Source organism: Furipterus horrens, unplaced genomic scaffold, assembly GCF_987537825.1.
Source record: "Furipterus horrens unplaced genomic scaffold, mFurHor1.1.pri manual_scaffold_1, whole genome shotgun sequence".
Classification (NCBI taxonomy): domain Eukaryota; kingdom Metazoa; phylum Chordata; class Mammalia; order Chiroptera; family Furipteridae; genus Furipterus; species Furipterus horrens.
Window position 1 is genome coordinate 130,492,557 of NW_028327171.1, and position 21,620 is coordinate 130,514,176.

At 42.6% G+C, this 21,620-nt stretch overlaps 1 pseudogene; it reads right to left on the bottom strand.

Annotated features, from left to right (window-relative positions):
- Positions 1-5,421: 5,421 nt before the first annotated feature.
- On the bottom strand, positions 5,422-6,011 carry LOC150021918 (large ribosomal subunit protein eL19 pseudogene; annotated as a pseudogene).
- Between the last annotated feature and the right edge of the window lie 15,609 nt (positions 6,012-21,620).

The window sequence follows — 21,620 nt, forward strand, 5'->3', positions numbered from 1 at the left end:
GAGGGAGAGAAAACTATTATTTATTTTATGCCAGCCATATGCTAGGTACTGTAATAGATATTTTATATATTTTATTTCATGGTACCAACTGCAGCAACATTTATTATACCCTTTTTACACAGCAAGTGAGTTAAAACACTGGTATTTCCAATTTAGCCTTTCCTCTTGTCAAATGAGTCCATTTTTGTCAAATATGGAGGTGGCCCAGAATGATTTTTGGCTGGGATTCAGGCAGGTCTGACAACCTTGAAAGGGAGCCCACATGGATGGAAACTTTTTGCAAAGGTCTTCTGGGGAGCCTCTTGACAGAGAACTCATGCTAAGTGAGTTGAAGGAGAACAAGTCATATGTTCACTGAGTAGCTAAGATCCATCCCTCACCTCTTTCTTATTGAAAGAACCTATATATTGATAGGAGCATCAATATGGCTAGTTGAACATTTCTTTCCTTAGCCTTCCTTGAAGGTAGCAGTAATCACATTACTGAGCTCTGACCGTGAACATAAATCTGCACAGAGATTCAAGGAGGTTCCACTTTCCAAATCAAGGAAGAGAAATGGAGGTGGTACCACTCTTCATTTTTCCATCTCTATTCTGCCTTCAATATGAATGTGAGGTCTGGTATAACAGCAGCCATCTTTTGATCATGAGACCACAGTAAGAAGAAAGGACAAGAGTTAGCAGAGAAGTTACCTTAACATTATTATTATTCTCCTCAACAAACACCTACCTCCAGACTTTTTGTTACATAATAAAATTACATCCCTATTGTGTGATTTTTTAATTATGTAAGGTTAAACATATTCATAACTGATATGCCAAAATAAAGCCTTCCTTGGATGGGAAAGGAGATTCTCATATGGCATGGTTCTTTGCCTTAATTTGTCTCCCTTTTCACATTGTCAAAGTATTGAGGAAAACAGGGGATCCATGGACAAAATAAAAGTTAACAGAACTCTGTCTCTGCAAATACTGTGCCCCTCGAACAATCTAACTTGAACGAGGGAGATATGGTATGAGTTAGAACTCTTCAGATTCAAAGTAGTAGAAATTGTGCACAGGCAGGTTCGAGCAAAGTGAGGATCCAATTGGCTCAGTTAACTGTCAATCCAGGGTGTGGTCAAGCTTTAGGCATGGTGGATCCCAGGCCTCAAACAACATAATCGGGACTGGGTCTGTCTCAGTTTCTCTTCTACATTCCACTCTGTTAGCATCTTTCTTGTAAAGGATCATGCTTCATTGCAGCATTCTGGTTCCAGTCTTACATTATCAAAATTCCAAATCCAGCAGACAGAAATTTGTGTCTTTCTTAGTCTTACCACAAAATGTTGAACTTCATTTGCATGGCTTGAGTCATGTACCTACCCTTAGAACTGGGGCAAGAAGTGGGAGAATTGGGCCTACCCAAATTACATGGATTCCAGGTGGTTCTCCAAAGAACATGTATTCCCAAAAGGCATAAGAGATTCTTGACAGACAAATGCAACGCCATCACTACTGAGATGCTCTTCTTAGCTTTATTACTTAATATTAAAAAGGTTGAACACCATAAAACCACATAATTCAGCCGTGGTGGGAACAGTGATGCTTCCTGAATATAAAAACACCAAAAAATTCTAAGACAGATACTTCAGACAGTAGTAGTGTCATAAATAGGGCTTCTGGGGAAACACATGTGGGACATTGCTCAGAGTCTAATAGAGCCTGTGTTGTCTGGGTTGTCTATTATTATCATGCACTTGTCCCCAAAGGCTAGTAAAGAACAATGAATTAGACCATCATCCAACAAATAATGAGTGCCCCAACCATGTGCAGGGTTATTAGTGGGCTAGGTAATTGTGAGGGAATCAAAGACTAGAAGACATACTAGCCCTCAAAATCTTACAAATATATTTGAACATAGCTAAAAGCACAAAAAATAATATACAGAGAACTGGTACTAATTGTGCAGAAATGGAAATATCAGTGAAGGCTGAGCATGTTAAGGAAGAACCCACAAAAGAAAGAATGAGTATTCAGGATGTGAAAAGAGGTATTTCCTTGCTGAAAAAGACCACCCCTCTTTAAATAAAGACTTTTCTCCTGAAACTTCTACTTGTGTAATATCTCCAAGCCAGGAGTATAAAGACCATGTTTGACCTTCCTAAATTTACCTGCTCCTCAGGACTGAGCCAGGGGAGGACAGGTGGGAGTGGTCTAGGAGGACTCTGCAGAGACAGAGCTATCACAGTGGGTAGGCTGAGATGGTCCCTCCCAGCAGGTACAAAGTGCAAAAAGTCACTCCAGGACCATGCACAGAGCCCGTCCACAGACCATCAGCTCTCATCTGATGTGTCAAATAAACAGCAACTGTGAGAGACAAAGGTGGACCATTTTCAAAAGGCACATGGGCTCAAGGGAAGGGCACTTAGTCTCCTTAGGATGGAGGAGAGGCCACCATGCTTCACTCCTGAGACAGAGGATCCACTTGATTGATAGGCACGTGGACACAGAGATAATTGATTAGGGCAGCATTCTTGAGGGAGCAGGAGTTTCTGCTCAGAGTACAGATGGACTGGCACTCCATCTGAGGATGGAGGAGGAGACATGTGACTAACCCACTGAAACAGGAAAGCCCACTACAATAGGAACAGGAGTCTCTGGGCCCAGCCAGAGCCTCCATAGTCAAGAACATAGCTCTGAGATCAAACAGAGCTAGGCTCAAATCCCAGGTTGCCATTTCTAAGCTGTGTAACCATGTACTCATTTTTTCAAAAAATAAGAATTCTATAATTCCATCATAGAATTGTCTTGAAGGCTATGTGAAATAATGCATACAAAAAGGCTAGGCCTAGTGCTGATCAGTGTGGCTCAGTCAGTTGGGTATCATCTCACAAAGTGAAAGGTTGCCAATTTGATTCCCAGTCAAGGTACATGCCTGGGTTGTGGGTTCCATCTCAGTTGGGGTGTGTAAGAGAGGAAACCGATAGCTGTTTCTCACACCAATGTTTCTCTCCCTCTGTTTCTCTCTCCTTTCCACTTTCTCTAAAATAAATAAACAAATAAGTTAATTAATTTTTAAAAGGCTTAGCCTAATAAGGGAAGGGCTTCTTGTAAACCATAAGATGTATATTGTGCAATACTCAGTAGCAATGAAAACAATGTGGTATGTCTTTAGATGCAGGCATGAAAATATCTGTAAGACATCCTTCTGAGTCTTTTAAACAGAAAATTACAAAGTAAAATAAAGTACAATAACATTTACATTTAAAAATTCATATAACAACAGTGGATTGAGAAACATGATATATGTATAAATCCCTGAGCTCATCAAGATACAAAAGAAATCTAATAAGATTAGAAAACTTTTAAGGATGTTCAAGAACCAACTCACTATTTTGAAAATAGGTAAATAAAAGATAAAATCAAACATTTCTTCTTTGAATTCCTTATATAAATTGTACTTCAAAGTAACCAAATAGTCCATAAGGGGATATTTCAGCCAATTTCCACCATTAAAAAAGAAATCATGAAATCTGAATATCACCAGAGAACAGAGGAGGACTGTGAATTAATGCATCTGAATAGTGAGTATCCATGAATGTCAACATCACAAAGAGAAACAACCAGAAATCAGGCACCTGCTGATGGAATGCACAACACTTCTTATGGAGTCTTGCCAAAAAAAATCAAATATGAATCTAACCCTGCCTCTAGAGGCAACTACCAGTGCACAGGAAAAACAAGGACAGAGAATATGTTAAATAAAAACAAGTCCATACCAGCACTCAAACACAGGCAGCGGAAACTCTCAAGACAACTATCCTTGTTTCTCAAAAATAAAACAAAACAACTGCAATGAGAAAGAAAAGAAATAAAAAGAACTTAAAAATTAAAAGGGATTTTAAAAGTAACCCTATTGATATGTGTGGACCATATTTGGATCTGGATGCAAACAGGCAAACTATTAAAAGAAATAATGAAAATCATTGAAGAAATTTTAATATAAACTGAATGCTCAAAATGTTAAAGAAGTATAATTACTTTTTGGTTTTTGTTTGTTTTTTTATTTTTATTTTTCAATTACAGTTTACATTCAATATTATTTTGAATTGCTTTCAGGTATATAGCATAGCAGTTAGACAACCATGTATGTACTTTACAAGTGTTACTCCTGGTATTTCCAGTACCCAGCTGCACCTTATGTAGTTATTACAATATTATTGACTATATTCCCTGTGCTGTACTTTACTTCAGAAGTGTATTAATTTTTTAGGTGCCTGTCTGGGATTAGGGTCCCTGAAGGCAGGCTCTGAGATAAGAATTCACCTGACAGTACTTTATTAAGGAAATGCCCCCAGGAAAACCTGGTAGGGGAGTGAGGGAAATGAGATAGGGAAAGAGAAGGAAGGCGGCAAGCTGACAATTTAATGTAAAGTCTCAGCCTCAGCCTGATCCTGTAGGGAGCTCTGGAGTGGATAGTACACCGCAGCTTGTCCCACTGTCAGCCAAGGGAGCTGAACTTTCATAGGTGGGCACCAGTCACTGGCTGTGGAAAGAGAATAGATAGGAGATACTTCTTTCTGGCTCTTGGTGAGTCTGGGATGGTGACCTACTCTGTGTCACCCCTTCTAGAGAACACAGTCTTGATTTAAATGTGGAAAAGCCCGGCAGCAATCTCCCTAAGGCCTGTGGCCCTTTATGCAAATCAGCCCCTCCAGCAAGCCAGGAGTGTCCCAAGCTCCCTGAAGCATTTATACACATCTGTAGCTAAAAGTGACATTTCTTTAAGCATTTTTAATGAAAATCTTTCTACAATGTATCATAGCTCAGAATTAAGATCAATGAAAAAAGTATACTGACTATAATTTAAACTTTTCTAAATAACTTAAAATATGTTCCACAGAACACAAGTTCCAATGAATGCTGCAGGAACCACACAGAGAGGGTTTTCTCACAGAGAGTCTGGGAAAAGAGAACTCACTCAAAGTTAAGTAGGTGCCTTTAATGCAGTATTTCTTGGTGCCATTAACAATTAATGAGCAGTGTAGATCTCCCAAAGACAAGGATTTCCCAAACCAATAAAGTGTAGCATCAATTCTAAGATGCAACATCTCTGAAATCCAGTTGCCTCTTACAATGAATGGATCTTATGAAATAGAGATGAGTAAACATGAAAATAAGTTTTCAGTGCACAGTCCAGCCACTCATGCCCCAGGTCTAAGTCCATTCTAAGCAACCTCAATGGGAACAGAAAGGGAACTATGTGTTCAGTGAAGGCCTACTATGTGCCTGGTATAGTACTTGATTTTCAAAGTGGCTTTCTTTCTTTCTTTCTTTCTTTCTATCTTTTTTTTTTTTTTAAGTAGATGAGGCTACTTTATTCAATGATTGATCCATGTAATTGCCAGGGCCACTATTTACAGGTAAGAGAGGTGGAGCTTTATTTCTTGGTCACTTCCTCCTTGAACAGAGTTTTGATGGTTTCCTCCTTCTTGGCCTAGAGCCATTCTTCACAAGCTTTCGAGATTCCTTGGTCTTAGACCTGTGGGCCTCAGCCTGGTCAGCCAGAAGCTTCTTGTGAGCCTTGTCTACCTTCAGCTTGTGGATGTGTTTCATGAGAATCCAATTGTTTTTGAATGCGTTACCCTTCATTTTTAGGCACAGGCTGTGGTACATGTGTTGGTCAGTCTTCTTAGATTCATGGTATCTTCTGAGTAGCTGGCGAAGAATTCTCATCCTCCTCATCCAGGTGACTTTCTCAGGCATTCAAGCATTGGCAGTACCCTTTCACTTACTTATGCCTATATGCCTGCCCTTCCTGCTGGCCAAGGTGTTTTTCTGGCATTGAGCCTGGAATTTGACAGTCACAAGCTTCCAGGTGACCAGCCCACCTTTGATCAGCTTCTGAATCTGTTGAAGGGAGTTGGCATTGGCAATTTCATTGGTCTCACTGGGGTCCAACCAGACTTTCTTTTTGCCACAGTGGAGGACACTGGAAGCAAGCCTCTTCTGAAGCCTAAGCATACTCATGGCTGCTGCCACTCAAAGTGGCTTTCATCAGACACAAAGGGGCTGATCTTGTTTCCCTGTTACTAAACAAAAAAGGGGGTTTCATCTGCCTGCCACCACAAAAGCCAAACTCGAGAGGCAATTGCTGATACAAAAAGAAACAGGTTGGAGAAACAAGATGGCGGAGGAGTAAGTGGAAGCTACACTAACTTCCTCCCAGAACTAGTCTGGATTTACAACGCAATTTTGGAGAAATCATCTGGAATAACCAACCGAACACCAGCTGGAGAGAAGTCTTATAACCACAGAGAGACAGAAAAGGCCGCTACATCACAACGTGACCGGTAGGGAGTGTGGAGACGCGGAAGGGCTGGCTGGGCTCCCATGGGTGGCAGCTGAAGGGACTGAGAAACAGCTCAGCAGCCGGGGATTCCCCCTGAGAAGGGAGGGTCTAAACCCCTAGCTGAACTTCCCAGCCTACAGCAACAGAGTGGAAAGTAAAATAGTATCCAGCTGAGAAAAGCGAAAAGCCACAGGGTTTCTTGCTAGCCGGAGAGAAACAGCGGGAGAAAAAGAGCTCTTAAGAGGATCACATACGAAAATATTTTGGCCCCCACTTACTCTGGGCTCAAGCGGAGGAAAGGCAGAGAGGACTGGAGATGCTTGGGGAGAGTTTGGTGTGGTGGCTTTGAGGGGAGAGCTGGGGAAGCGGCCAGCTGGGTCCCAGTGCTGACTCATCCCCACACTGCAGGCAGACCATTCCCTGCCAAGTGGTGTCAGCCTGAGGGGAAGCAAAGGCCCTGCCTACAGGAATTCAATTGTCACACCCACGGTCCTTAAGCCTGACAGCTAATCACAGATTGAATAGATTATCAACTAAAGGAGACAGACAAAGGCAGTAGATCCCTGGAAGTCTCCAACAGGCTGCCTAGGCCCAGACTGGTACAGGATCTGACGCCACCAGGGCAGATCCAGGAAGTGCAGATCATTCTAAGAAGCACCAACAAACAATAGGAGTCACAAAAATGGGGAGACAGAGAAACAACCCCCCATCGAAAGGAAAGGCAGAGTCCCCAGAAAGAGTGCTAAATGAAATAGAGGGGAACCAACGATCAGATATGGAATTGAAAGCATGTATTATGGAGAAGCTCAATGAGCTCAGCGGAAACTACAAAGAACTCCAGAAAAACTACAGTGAACTCCAGAAGAACTATAAGGAACTTACTGAGAATTATACCAATATCAAAAAGGACATGGAAGCTATCAATAAGAGCCAGGAGGAAATGAAGAATACGATCTCTGAATTGAAGAACACAGTAGAAGGAATTAAAAGCAGGCTAGAGGAAGCAGAAAATCGGATCAGCGAGCTGGAGGACAATGTAGACAAAAACTCCCAGACAGTGCAACAAAATAAAAAAAGGCTGAACAAGACTGAAGAGGCTCTAAGACAGCTGCAGGACAACATGAAACGTAATAATATCTGTATCATAGGAATTCCAGAAGGAGAAGAAGAGCAAGGGATAGAAAACCTCTTTGAAAAACTAATGACAGAAAACTTCCCTAACATGAAGAGAGAAAGAATCATGCAAGTCCAGGAAGCACAGAGGGTCCCAATGAAGATGAACCCCAACAGGCCCACTTCAAGACACATCATAATTAAAATGCCAACATTCAAAGACAAAGAGAGAATCCTAAAAGCAGCAAGAGAGAAACAACTAATAACATACAAGGGAGCTCCAATAAGGCTATCATCAGATTTCTCAGCAGAAACACTACAAACAAGAAGGGAATGGCAAAATATATTCCAACTAATGAAAAACAAAGGCCTACAACCAAGAATACTCTACCCAGCAAGGCTCTCATTCAAAATGGAAGGTGAAATAAGGAGTTTCCAAGACAAAAGAAGGTTAAAAGAATACATCTCCACCAAACCAGTATTGCAAGAGATGCTAAAGGGTCTGCTTTAAGAAGATGAAGAAACAGAGAGAGACAGAGAGGAACACGAGTACAAAGGGGGAAAATGACAATGAATAAGTACTGAAAGGAAGAAGGAACTTCTACCATTTGCAACAACATGATTGGAACTAGAGAGAATTATGCTTAGCAAAATAAGCCAGGCAACAAAAGAAAATTACCTTATGCTATCACCTGTTAAAGGAAACTAATGAACAACACAAACAAATGAACAAAATTGAACCAGAGGTATGTAAACGAGGAATAAACTAACAGTAACAAAGGGGGAGATGGGAGGGAGAGAAGTGGTAAGAAGGGGAAGGGTCTAGTCAAAGAACATGTATAAATGATCCATGGACATGGACAGCTGGGTGGGGACTGAATGTGGGAGAAGGGAGGGACAGGGTGCAGAAAAGCAAGAGGGGGAAAAAAGTGAGACAACTGTAATGGGAAAACAAACAGAAAAATTTTTAGTGGGGGGAAAAATAAAAATATAAAGAATAGAAATGCAAGTTCAGTGAATATTAGAAGGACAAGGATTTTCCTTCACACTGTATATATTTTCTCCCTATCTGATCTCTCCAGAATTTGGCATTCTAAAGAAGTAAGTAATGACCTAAGTTTCTTTGCATAAAACTAATAAGACCAGTTGTTAATAACGATTTTTTTGACTAAGACTTTGACTGGAATGTCATGCCTAAAGGAGACATGCTTGGGCTTTGGTTGTTACCAAAAAGCCCTGAGCAACTGGGACTGACTTTCAAAGGTAATAAAAGTCCACAAGATAAAAGGCCTGGTACCTTGGATGGATGAGCGGTCCATAGCAATCTTTCCAGGAAAGGAACGAAGGTTGTTTTCCTGAAAGATGGCTAGAAGGGACCTTAAGGCACAATGGAAAACCAGGAGGACCTGGAAAAGACAGGTGTTTACAGGCAAGGCTGAATGCCAGGTATGTGGCTCAGCTTCTGTGCCCTGAAGGGCAGACTGAAGGTCACCCTAAATGTTCCTTGCGTAAGTTCCAGCAAAGCAGAACTAAAGATCATAAGTGATCATTTGCTGCTCTTGTTGTGTTTATGCAAATGAACAGGATAAATTAAAAATGAACTTAATGCAGTTCCTTTAATGACAAGGAGGGTAATCTTAGGGAGAAAAATCAAGATTCAAGGAAGATCACAATGCCCAGTGGTAGACTATAAAGTAGTGCAGCTAACTGTCTTTAAAGTTTCTTTTCATTAAAAATTTGTTTTCATTTGAAAGTTAAACTATGTCTGTGGCATTATCAAAGATGTTTAATTTACAGGCAAGAAGAAAGTCAAATGCCTTGCACCTGGATGTCTTTCCGATAAGACAGTCCTACAGATCTATAAACTTGTGTGTGGGTTATGTTACATAAATTAACATGTGTTTTCTGTTTTCAAAGGGCATAAGCCTACAATCTCATTACCTGAGTGATTGTCTGTACGTATAGGCCTCACTTAATCCTGTCTGCATTGCTGCCTCCTGAGACTCAATGGTTTGGCTGAACTAAGTGGCTGGGTTGGTGAAGAACGGGGTGGTCTATGGGCTTCACTTTAAAACTGGTTTCTCTTTTCTATCCTAATGGCTTGGACAGAAAGAGCCCAGAGGCCTGAGAGGGGGGAAACCTAAAATATTTCCCTCAGCCCAAACTAAGTATAATGGGCAAAAGGGTTTTGGACAGGTGAGACATGCCTGGCACACCTTCCTCTAAAGAAGCCCTTCTTTTCCCTAATGTGGGACATTGAAAAATTAATACCTGTCTTTTGTCATCTAGTGGTTACAGATTGAATGATGTCCTTTAACCCTGTTGCCCCCAGAATACAACAAGGATGCCAGCCTGGTAAACCAAGCATGCCATTGTCCAGAGACAGCCAACCAACCTGGAGTCTGCACGATCCTTCCCCTTGTGGGAAGGCCACCCTCCCCTCCACAGCCCCACTCTTATTAGGGATTTCTTGACCCAAGAGTAGGTAGGACGATGACCATGTCCAGCTTGAAGCAGCTAGAGGAGCTCGAGACCTTCGTCCATTGTCCTTTATAAGATTATAAAGGGTCTTAAGTCTGAGAGGGAGGGATTGTTATTTTTTATTGTTAAAATATTTAACTAATTAATTAATTATTTTTTTTTAAAAAAAGAAGAAGAATATATGAAAGGGTGAGCCATGGGCATGGACTTGGGGAGGGGATTGTCGGGGAAGGGGGGTGCTGGCCGGAGGGGAGCAAAGGGGAAAAAATTGGAACTATTGTAACAATATAATCAATAAAATATACTTAATAAAAAAAAATAAAAGAAACAGGTTTTATTCAGTTGCTGTATGATCTGAGAGAATGATGGACTTCCCATCTCAAAGTTCATCTTCTTGGCAAAACCCAGACAAAGTCCAACCATCCTCAGCAAAACCAAAACAACAGCCAGTGCCCAGAGTTTCCATTCCATTTTAAAGTACCAGCTTTTGGAGCCTACAGGAGGCTGCTAAGTGGTCATTCAGGTAGCCTCACTTGTCCCATTGGCTGCCCATTCCAGGATTCCTCCTGGAGGCCATGTGCCATGTCACTGCTAAGGCCACATGGCCCATGCGAAGGACAAGGACAGGCCAGTGTGCCACCTGAGTGCAAGTCCCGAGCAGTGAGCCATGGGCAAGAGAACATTTCTTTTTTTCCCTTGGATGTTATTAGTTTTGAATGTGGGATGGACCAGGTGCTTTCCCAAAATGACCAATGACTTCCCAATTTTTTGTGTATTTTTGGGTGGGTCCATCTTCCAATCAACTCCTTCTTTCCCTAGGCTAGACTGACAGGCTTCTTTGACCAGAACCTCCCCCTGTCACCATTTTGACCTCCATGGTGCATGTGCCTGCCTTTCCTGGTCCCACCCCCATATCTGGTACCAGTGTATGGGGCGTCAGCTATTCTCTTTGAAAAGTTGTAAAGGTCTTGTCAGATGTAGGGGCAGCAGCTATTCTCTGTAAGAAATTGCAAAGGTATGCTAAAAGTCTTGTCAGGGGACTAGAAGGAGGGAATGTTAGAGCCACTCAATGACTTACAAGCTGAGAGACCCCAGCTCAGCTCCTTCCCATAGCCCCTGTCTCCTTCCATTTGCTTGTGACTTGTTTATAACTCTTGTGAAGTTGTATTTTACAAGATATCTAGCCTTTTGAAGATAAATTGCTTTACAGAGAATTCAACCCTGACTGGAGAGCTGCGCTGCTGCAACTGAAGATAACTTTATGGCCCTGTAAACTTCTGTTCCTGTTACTGCTTGACACCCCTGCAGTCCTGTTCTGCACCCCCACTTCCCAAGGCTGCTTCCCACTGGAGAAGGGGCAAGACCCTATATAAACCCTGCCCTAAACCCCATTCGGAGTCGGTGCTTGTTAGAGACCTGCTCAGGTCTCAGCCTGACCGCCGGCAATAAACTTTTGCTTACTTTATACACTGCCTCAGAGTGTTCAGTCTCGCTTGTGTAGCCGCAACACCAGAAGAGGATAGGAGGGCTATTTTCTCTATGCAATTATCTTGTTAGCCTTGCATGTACTCTGTGTAAGAACTTCCTCCTGCCATCATCTTGGCCAGCATGGGGGGGACTCCCCTGGCACTCCAACTCCACAGCAGAGTCTAAGCATCCCCAAGGCACGCATTCTGTTACCCCTGCAACATGGCCTCACAGTCCTGCAAAAGTGCTGCCTGGCACTGTGCTGTGAGCCTTGCCATGGCCCCAGGAGGTTCACAACGGCATTCTTTGACTGGCTACATGCCTTCGGTACTCAAACCTCCAGCCTCAGTCCCCAAGGACTATAGCTTGGTACACAGCAGCTGCCAGGTACCATTTCTGTGGTCTAGCTCTGTCTCCCACTGCAGCCACTCCTGTTGCCTGCACTCAGCCCACTCCCAGCACCACTGTAAGCCGGAGCCTCCTCAATGGTCTGATAGGTATCATTCCCCACCATAAGGAATTTGGAGTTTTGTCTGATCTATGGATGTCAGATATGGGGTGAAAGTCTAAGCTCAATGCCCATCTTAGTCCTGGGCACCACCACCTGCCTAAATAACAAGCACCTACCTCCCTGGGGCACTTGCTAAAGGAGACCCCTCAACCTCCACTGACTGCGAGGCTCACACCAACAGCCCACTCATGGGGCTCCAAGCAGCCTCTCAGCTCAGTCCACACAATACCAAAGTTTTTCAGCGTTCTTGACTTCTGCCACCTCATCATCTTCCTTTCTTTTCTGGATACCTTCTGTCTTGCTTCCTAATTCTTTGTTTTTCTTCTGCTGCAGGCTGAGTCAGATAATCAAAGCTGCTAGAATCCAGCCTAAACGCTGAATTGCTAAGTTCTAAATACAGGTTGGAGATCATGATAAGGGTTCTACACTTGCTTGGGCCTCATGATGTGGCCAGAGGGAAGGGAGATGCTAGGATAGGGCAGAGGGGCCAGGAGAGCCATCTCACTTTCGGGTTGGAACCTGAGAGGGGAGCCTTTAGCTGTCATGAAGTTGGTCTTAGTTCAGGCAGATACTTCTCTATGAGGAGCTCGTGTGGGACAGGGCTCAGTGGTAAAATAATGCAGATAGTAGGAACTTCCTGGGGTCTTTCTGGGAGGAGTAGCAGGTTCCATGTGATCAGGAGCTCAGAGCTCACCCACAGTCAGAAACCGATATGGAGAGTGTTCCTGCCTCAGCCTGGGACAGGAAGACAGAACTAGACCCTGCAGGGTGTCAGGATCTAAAGAGGAGAGAGAGGCCACATCCTGTGGTTTGGGCCAGCTCAGCTTCCACTCAGTGAGAATCACACAAGATTCAGGATCTCCACCTCATGAAGGCAGCTCTCCCAAAGGCCCATGGCATGTCCTCTGGGAAGCAAGCCATGTTTCAGATGACAGGGAATGGCTGGGAGAGCCAGGGCAACTCCCACACTCACTTCCAAGGCATCCCAATTTGAATTATTAGAACACACCAAGGCAGACAAACACAACCCCTCTGGGGCCAGCACTATGGAGAAAGGCAGATTCCAGATGGCACCCCCTAGGCAGCCCAAGTGACTGAAGGTCTTCTAGGAGACCACGGCCACACAGCAGAGAGCCACAGCCCTCACTGGGGTCTCTCTCTCTAACTTTCAGAGCTGTGGCTTCATCTAAATGGCCAGCTTGATACTGACTTCAGTGACAGAGGTTAACCCTGCTTAAAGGGACTCACCCTATGCCTGCTTTGAGGTCCAACCTAAGAGAAAGAATTTCACAGCTGTCCCGCTAAATGAGGAAGGTGATGATAGCTGCAAGGTCCTGTAGCTTTCTGGGCATTCTCACGTGGAAAGTCAGGTGGCCAACATGCGATTCTCTGATCTCACCTGAACTTCTAGTTTCAGGTTTCTTAGGGGAATCATCTTGCTGAGATGATAGTGGAGTTGAAGTGACAAGGAGGGAGATAAGATGAAACAGACGTTTGATCAAGTCATTTGACCCTCATCACACTGGCAGAACTCTCTTCAAAGAAACTATATTAAATCTCCCTCTGTTCTGCCCTTCTGGTCCATTGAAAGACTACATACAAATGTAAATTTGTCCTCATCCCTTCCTCCTCTATCTGTGCAGCCTAGCACACTGGAGTGCCCTCCTAGAATCCTCCATGTGCACTCTCTACAGAGACACTGGCTTGTGGGCTTCTCCCCTACTTCCTGTAGGGTCCTTACATTCACATCCCCCTATGATTAGGAGCCAACTCCTCAGTGAGGACATACTCAGTACACAGGCATGCAATCATCTGTTTAGGTAAGAAATGTTGCACTTAACATGTGCCAGGCACTGGTCTAAGTATTTTACAAATACTAACTCATTTAATCCCCATAATAACTCTATGAGGTAGGTACTATTATTATTTCCATTTTATAGGTGAGGAAACTGAGGCACAAAAAGGTAAAGTGGTTTGATCAAATTTTCCTGGAAGCCAAATCTTGCATATTGTAGGTCTTCATTAATCATTGATCAAATCGAAATCTTACTGATTGTGTGTGAGTGTGTGTGTGTGTGTGTGTGCACACGCGTATGAGATGAGAGAGAGAGAACTCACATGTAGGGTGCACAGAACTACTCTTACATTACTATAAACAGAACTTAGGTTGTGCATAGAGCTTCTCATTAGTAAGCAATGCTGAAATGCAACCTCATAGCTCCTCTTAGGGTCTTACCTCTTAAAGAGGGGTTCCTAAGGCTTGAGTTTACTTAAGGCAAAAGTCAGATCAGGTGACATGTTGAAGATTCTCTAAAAGATATTTGTATTGAAAGTACATGGTATGGCAGGCACCATGCTAAGCACTTCCCCTACATTACTTCATTCAAATCCTCAACAACCCAGTGATGCGAGATTTTTTTATTACACCCATTTTAGAGTTGAGGAAAGTGAGGTTTTTAGGGATTAAGTAACTTTCCTAAGATCATATGCACATCATCTTCTTGACTACAGACATCAAGTTCTTAGCCCATTGTGTAGATGGTGAAGTGTTGGAGAATAGAAGTTTATTGGAAGTGAGGATAGAGATTTACTGTCCTTATAGTAAAATATATTAAACACACTTATCAAATTGTCCAAGATGAAAAATAATAACAATTCTTAACTGTTGGGGAATTTGGGTAAATAGTTACTCAAATACCTCTTGGAAGAGAGTGAGTTGATACACATTTTCTGGAGTGAAATTCAACACAAAAGCTTTAAATAGTAACAATGTTTTAATCCTGTAATCTCATTCTAGGCATTTTGCCTAAGAATATAATTGGACAATTATACAGACATATGTGCAAAGCTGTTTATTATAGAAGTTATTACAATAGCAAAAAAATGGGAAAATCAACTAACAATAGGTGAGTAGTTAAACAACATAAGTTATGACAAAATCCTTATGCATCCATCCATGGAAAGTGTTACTGCGAGCCAATAGTCTGACAAGGAATGATACACACAACTTTTTTAGGTTGAAATTTGCAGGTTATAGACCAAAAATAATTTTTTCATGAAAAGTCTGGAAAACAACCCAACCAAAATTGTTGCTATTTCTGATAAGTGAGGTTATAAATAATTTTTCTCTTGATTAGCTGTACTTTTCCTAATAAAATAATAATTGTGCAGTTTTCTAAAAAGTAAAATACATAAAAGAAGAAGTCACTGGCATGGTCTTGAGGCATAAGCAGTTAGGCCTTGTGCCCCTAGTGCCACCAGGAAATCCCACACCCGACAGAGCTCATTGACACCAAAATCGGTCTTCATTGGGAAGTCAACATAGATGAGAAAGACAGAAAAAAGACAAGTCGACATAGGCACCATGATCTCCTCCATATTCAACTACTCATGAAAGCAAATGTGGCAGAAATCATTTGAGAGGGAGCTTCTCCCCTCCTGTTCCCTGTAAATTTATTCTAAAGCAGTAACAGGCCCTCCAGCAGTGTGGCGAGAGCCTGGGAAGCCCAACCATCAGGGAATAGGACCATAGCAATGTCACCTGCATGACCTCAGGTCAGAGAACCAGCACCCACTGTAGGCCAACCAGTCAGCCTGAGTTCTTGGGTGGCTTCACGACCTGTGAGCTGCCAATAGCCCCAGCCCAGCTTCTTGGGTGCCCCATGATCGTGGCAGCAGAGAGTGTTCACCCTCTGAGATGCTGAAGGATTAGACTCCAAGAATGCCAAGATCCCCAGGGGCTCACAGGGAAAGGATCAGTTCACATGTTGCTGGTGGAAATGTGAATTGTGATAGCCTTTTTGTAAAGCTATCTGGAAACATCTATCAAAATGAACTATATACATCTCCTGTAGCCTAGCAGTTTTATTCCTGGAATGTATCCACAGACTAAAGAGCACCAGTTCAGGAAAATGCATTTTGGTAGCTCAGGTACCGTGTTCGAAGTGTACGCTGTAGTCATATTACTAATTTCCAGATGTTGCTAGTCCTGGAATATCTAATAAGGTAAAAATAAAGTATCACAAGATGGGATGGGGTGGGTTTAAAGCAGGAATTCAGGAAGGACAGGAGGTGTATCCGAGGGAACATGAACTATAGGTTCACGGAGCATGATCCTATCTCAATCTAGGGGTAGGATGGCTCATGTTTTTAAATGTTTCCCAGATTTTCTTTTAATCAGGTATGGAAAGACACACAGTTATTTATACATAACTATCATGAAAAAAAGTTTTTGTACTCATAGTTCCTAGAAACAGGAGACATACATAGCATACCATGCAGGGCCAGAGAGCTGCACCAGAGTGAGTCAGGAAACACGGGGAGTAAGGAGGAAACATGGGCAAGACCCCTCATTGTGGTTTCCATGGGGGAAAAATGGATGAGGTAGGTAAGCAGCCTAGGACTGGCTCATTTGAATACTTTTGGCAGGCTCTGGGGCATAGAAGCTGTCCCTAGTTGTCCAGCACCTGGCCCTGGTGTCGTTAGAGTAGAGGGACAGTAACCTGAGTAAAAGCCTTGTAGAGGAAGTGGTGGGGTATGGGCCCTGGATTGGCTGGTTTGCCTGTGAAGGGTCTCCCCTAATGGGTTTTTTACTGTGTCAAGGAATTGGCTGACTCTAGGAAGAGCAGTTTCTCCAGGGTCAGCAAGGTCCCAGATGTCAAAATAGCAAAACAAAAACACATGCTTAATTATAGCTGGCCAGGTCTCAGGAATTCAGTGGTTCAGATGCCCCCATTGAGGGCTAGAGAAGTGGGTGAGCCAACAAACCCCACTGCCAAGACAAAGCATGGCAGGGTCCCAGTCCTGTAGGGGCAAAACACTGTAAGGGGAGAGGAAACCAGAGGATTGCTGGCTGGCTGCTGAAGTATCCAAAGGGGCACGCAGAGAGACTTTGCCTGTCTGTCAGGGGATCTAACTTCTAGATTTAGGAGTCTGACCTAATTTCAAGATCTGCAAGCAAGGGCAGAAGCCCTGCCTGATATGCTGCCATTTTCTCTCAGGATTATATTTCTCTCTGGGTTACATCTTGCAGATTGAAACTGAACCTAATGAGTAACTGAGACCCCCAGGGTAATAAAGAAGTCAAGAAGGGAGATACTCTTCCCTCTCCTTCTGCCAAGACTAAATTCCAAGGACTTGGGTGGTCTTGGAAACTCAAGGGTAGGTAAGAAAACTAAGCATACTCTGGTGGGCAGTCAGATAGGTAATGAGGGTGCTTGTGTGAAAAAAGAATGGGTTATTGCTTTCACCCAAATACCACCCACCTGCACACTCCCCACCCAGTCTAGGTGGACTGTGCTTCTCTGGTGGGTGGCACCACCTCCCTCACTCCAATTACTTCCTCAACAGTAGAAATTAATATTGCTTTTCTTTAAAAATAAGAAAATCCAAATCAGAGAGATTATATACATTGCACTAGTCTGAGAATTTTATAGAAAGAAGTTTATCTTCATCTCAGCCAAAAATTGGATCCTACTAAAAAGGACTGGTATGCTTGCAGAGGCAGATATTGACCAGTTACATGACTGGCATCTGTGATGGTCAGGAAAAGCAGGGGCTGGCCCTTTTGGGCCACCAATATCCTTCTTTAATGGGCACAAAAATCTCAATTGTGAGGGCTGTGCACCTCCATGCTTTCTCCTTCTGCCACCTAATCCAGACAGCCAAATTATCTCACTTAGCACAGAGCCATGGTCACAGTCCAAGGCATTGCCTGGAGCTCCTTGGCCGCAGGAAATCCCTTGTTATCCCTGGGCTTTGCCTGAAAAAGTTGGGTGTTCCCAGCTTAAATTGCTCACCTCGCTCTCATCTCAGGAAATACCTTATGCTTTCAAGTGGTCTTTGGCTGCCTGGATTAATGTGTCTTTACTGTGTAATGTGTCTCCTTTTTGGCTGCCTCTCCCTTCAGGACACTCTGTGCTCATTACTTGCTTATCAGAAGTGCTATCTTTGTCTATGTGTCACTAATTCATACCTTTTAGTCTAAAATGGCACAGATATGTAGCCTATGCCTATTATGATATCTCGTGAAATGTGATACCCACCAACCAGGTCCTACTTCTCCTCAAATTGGACAATGGGACAGAAAACACATTTTCTGATGATTGGTAATAATATATCCACCCAGGAGGCAGGGCCCAGCTCTGGGATCCTCCCCTTCTTCTTCTACTATTAGCTATTGGAGCTAGCTTTAAAAAGGGTCTCATAGGGCTGTATTTCTCAGAACTCTAAAGAACATACAAATCCCCTGAGGATCTTGTTAATGTACAGATTTTGATGCAGTAGGTCTGGGTTGAGCTTCATAATAGCCTACATCTAAGAATCTCCCTGGTAATATTGAGGCTACTGGTCCTTGGACAACACTTTGAGTAGAAAGGGCATTGGGAACATACAGCTCTGAGCTTCAGATGCATGTACACACATACAGGCTTGCCAAGGCAGACAAGAGAAGCTTAAAAGACACACTGTAAAGTGGTCCATTTATCTGTTTGAGTTGGACCACCTGAAAAATCTCTTAAGTTCTTCCCTTGGCTTTAAGTTGCTATCATCTTGATAAGATTTATAAACACATCTAAAAACATTCTTACACTCATGCCAAATTAAAACATAGTCAATAGAGAGAAATAGAAACACCCGAGGGAAGGAGGCAACTCTGGGCCACTGGGTAAATCCCTAGTGACTTGAGGCCATAGGTGAAAGCACTAATTTTCAGATGTGGAAATTGAACCTGAGAGGACTCCAGAAATAGGGGCAGGTTGGCTGACATCACCTGAGAGCTCAGCAGAGTCCAGAGTCCAGGCTAACACAGGGCTGCCTTGTGTTGTGTGTGGCTGGCTGGTCTCAGTTTGATGGCAGAGTGGACAAATGGGGAGCGCTACCTGCAATTTTGCTGATAGTAGTTTTAGAGGACAAACCTCAATGTAACTTGAAGAAGAAAAAAAAAAGGTCATTTTGGAGTTCAGGGCTTTTTGTTTTGTTTTGTTTTTTTCTCCAAAAAGAGACAAATATCACTTAGAGGTGATATTTGTTCATTGTCATGTGGCTTTAGTAGACCTTAGACATCCTACTCCTCTATATAGACTAAATATTTAGAGAATAACGTGATGAGATCACTAAGGAGATTTCACGGAGGGGTTCACATCCTCACAAAATAAAGTTGGTTGTTTAGTCATTCTTTTCTAACTACTCAGCAGTCAGCCTCTCCTTTTCAGAAGCTGGCCTCACCTTTAAACAGTCTGCTCCTTTATCAAACACCTCTTATGTCACGAGTCATCCTCTTTTTTCATTTTCTTTTTCTTTTTCAATTATAGTTTGCATTCAGTATTATTCTGTATTAGGTTCAAATATACAGCATAGTGATTAGACAATCATGTATTTTACAGAGTGGTGGCCTGATACTTCAAGTGCCTATCTGGTCCCATGCGTAGTTATTATGATATTATTGACTATATTCCCTATGCTGTACTTTGCATCCCTGTGACTATTCTGTTATCTTGATTCTCAGAGGGCTGCAAACCCAGCCACTCAGAACCACCCAAGAGGTCACTGAAGCAATGGAGAATGCTTAAATGCTGGTCGTGCCAAGTCTCTATGGTGATTCTTTCCCTCTGTCCTACTTTGAGCTGTTTGTCTCTGGAACTGATTCTAAGCTATCTGGTGCCATCTCCTGGAAAACTGCAAACATGGCAAACAGCAGATTTCCTTTGCAAGTCCCACTGCAAAAGAGAGAATATTTCATCAGGTCATTTGAATTCTCCCCAACCCCAGCCTGTTTCTATCTGCAAGTCTATTAGGAAGTTTGAGTAGTGTGGTGGGAAGGCACAGGATTAGAAGCAACTCAAACTCTGTTCCAGCCACCCTGTATGACCTAGGGCAAGTCACTCACCCACTAGCCATATAGCCACTACTTAGCTATATGACTTGCCCTCTGAGCCTTCTGTGTTCCTTGATCCACACCATATAGGCAGCTATGAGTCTATACCTCCATTCCAAGAGTTATCAGAGTGACTATATAAGTTGGAAACAGCATACCAAACCTCAACGATGCACTCAGCAGGCTCCTATGTCCCTCTAGTCATGATAGCAAATATCATTCTCCATAACATAACTAATTTTTTCAGCCACCTTTGCATTTGGGGTGAATATGTAACAAAAATCTGTCAATGAGAAGCAAGAGGAAGTTACTAGGTGAGAATGATGGAAAATCACCATTAAAGGGGTGCTGCTCAGCTAACATGTTTTGTTTATCTTCTGCCCATTCTCTTCTTCCTGCCAGAAATGCAACAGGGATGGCTGGGGGATGGCAACCGCATTGTGACTATGAGACAATCATGCACTAAGCTCGATGGAACAGAGAGAGAGAAGCCTGGGTTTCTGATGACAGCGTGGAACTGTCCTTTCAGTCCTGCATTGGTTGTATCCAACCTTCACATTAGGGGAGAAAAATAAAACTCTTCATTGGAATAAGCCACCTTTTTTGAATATCTAATATTTGCAACTGAATGCAAGTCCTAGATGATTAAGGAAAGTTATTATTGAATAACAAACTGCCCAGTCATAGAGAAAGAAAGGATTTTTTCTCATTTTCTTAATACTATTGCAGGTACTCTGTAAGAGTGTTTGGTACTAACTAGGTACTCAGTTTTTGCCTACCAATTCTAAACCCACACAGAGTTCATGAGTTGTTTTACTAACACCTAAATTTTATTTCCTGATTGCAATTTCAAACTTGAAGTTTCTAAGTTTGAATCTTAACACCGATTCAGATAAAATGTGTAAAAAGCTTAGCACATATTATTTAACATCATGTACACATTCTAAAATCTGGAGGCCTAAATCTGCAGTAAGGGAACAGTATATGATAATCTCCATGAGCATGTGTCCCTGAAATCCTAACTTATTATAGCTAACCCTTGAACAACATAGCTTTGAACTGAAGGGGTCTACTAATATGTGAATTTTTTTTCAATAAATAACTATTATGTTTGATCGGTGATTGAGAGTCCACAGTGCAGAGGGCCAAATGTATATATTAATCTATATAATTTTATATAAATACTTGAGCATCCGTGGACTGTCCAGAGGGGGTCCTGAGTCAAAACATTTACATAAACTTTCAACTGCATGGAGATAAATGCCTCTAACCCCAATGCTGTTCAAGGGTCAACTATATAAGAGTTACGGGTTTACTTGATTATTTAAACTATAATACAATTAATAAAAAGAATAATTAATATTTTGTGTGTTATAAAATGCATAACAAAAGAACGCAAAATTAACTTTTGGCCAAGATGGAGGCTTAGACAGACACACTGCATCTCCCTCCACAACTAAGAAAGAATACAACTACCTCAAAACTGGAGAAAACCAGAAGTTCCAGAAAACCGAGCTGCATGGAAGTCCAACACATAAAGATATAAAGAAGAAATACTCATCCAGACAGGTAGGAAGGGTAGATCTGAGGTGGAGAGGACACAGTGTGGTGGAGGCAGTAGTGGTGGCAGTGGCAGGCTGCTGGAAAGCACAGTCACACATTTTAAAAAGTCAAGAGGGACACCTGGGAAGCACTCCCAGCACTAGACCAGACCACGCAGCTCACAGCCCCAGCTCTGGGGAAAATATAGCTTCATTGCTTCTGACTGTGCAAACAAGTGGGGGTTGGAGCAGAGAAAAAAACAACCAGTCTCTCAACAGAGTCTGCTTGTTTAAAGGGCCC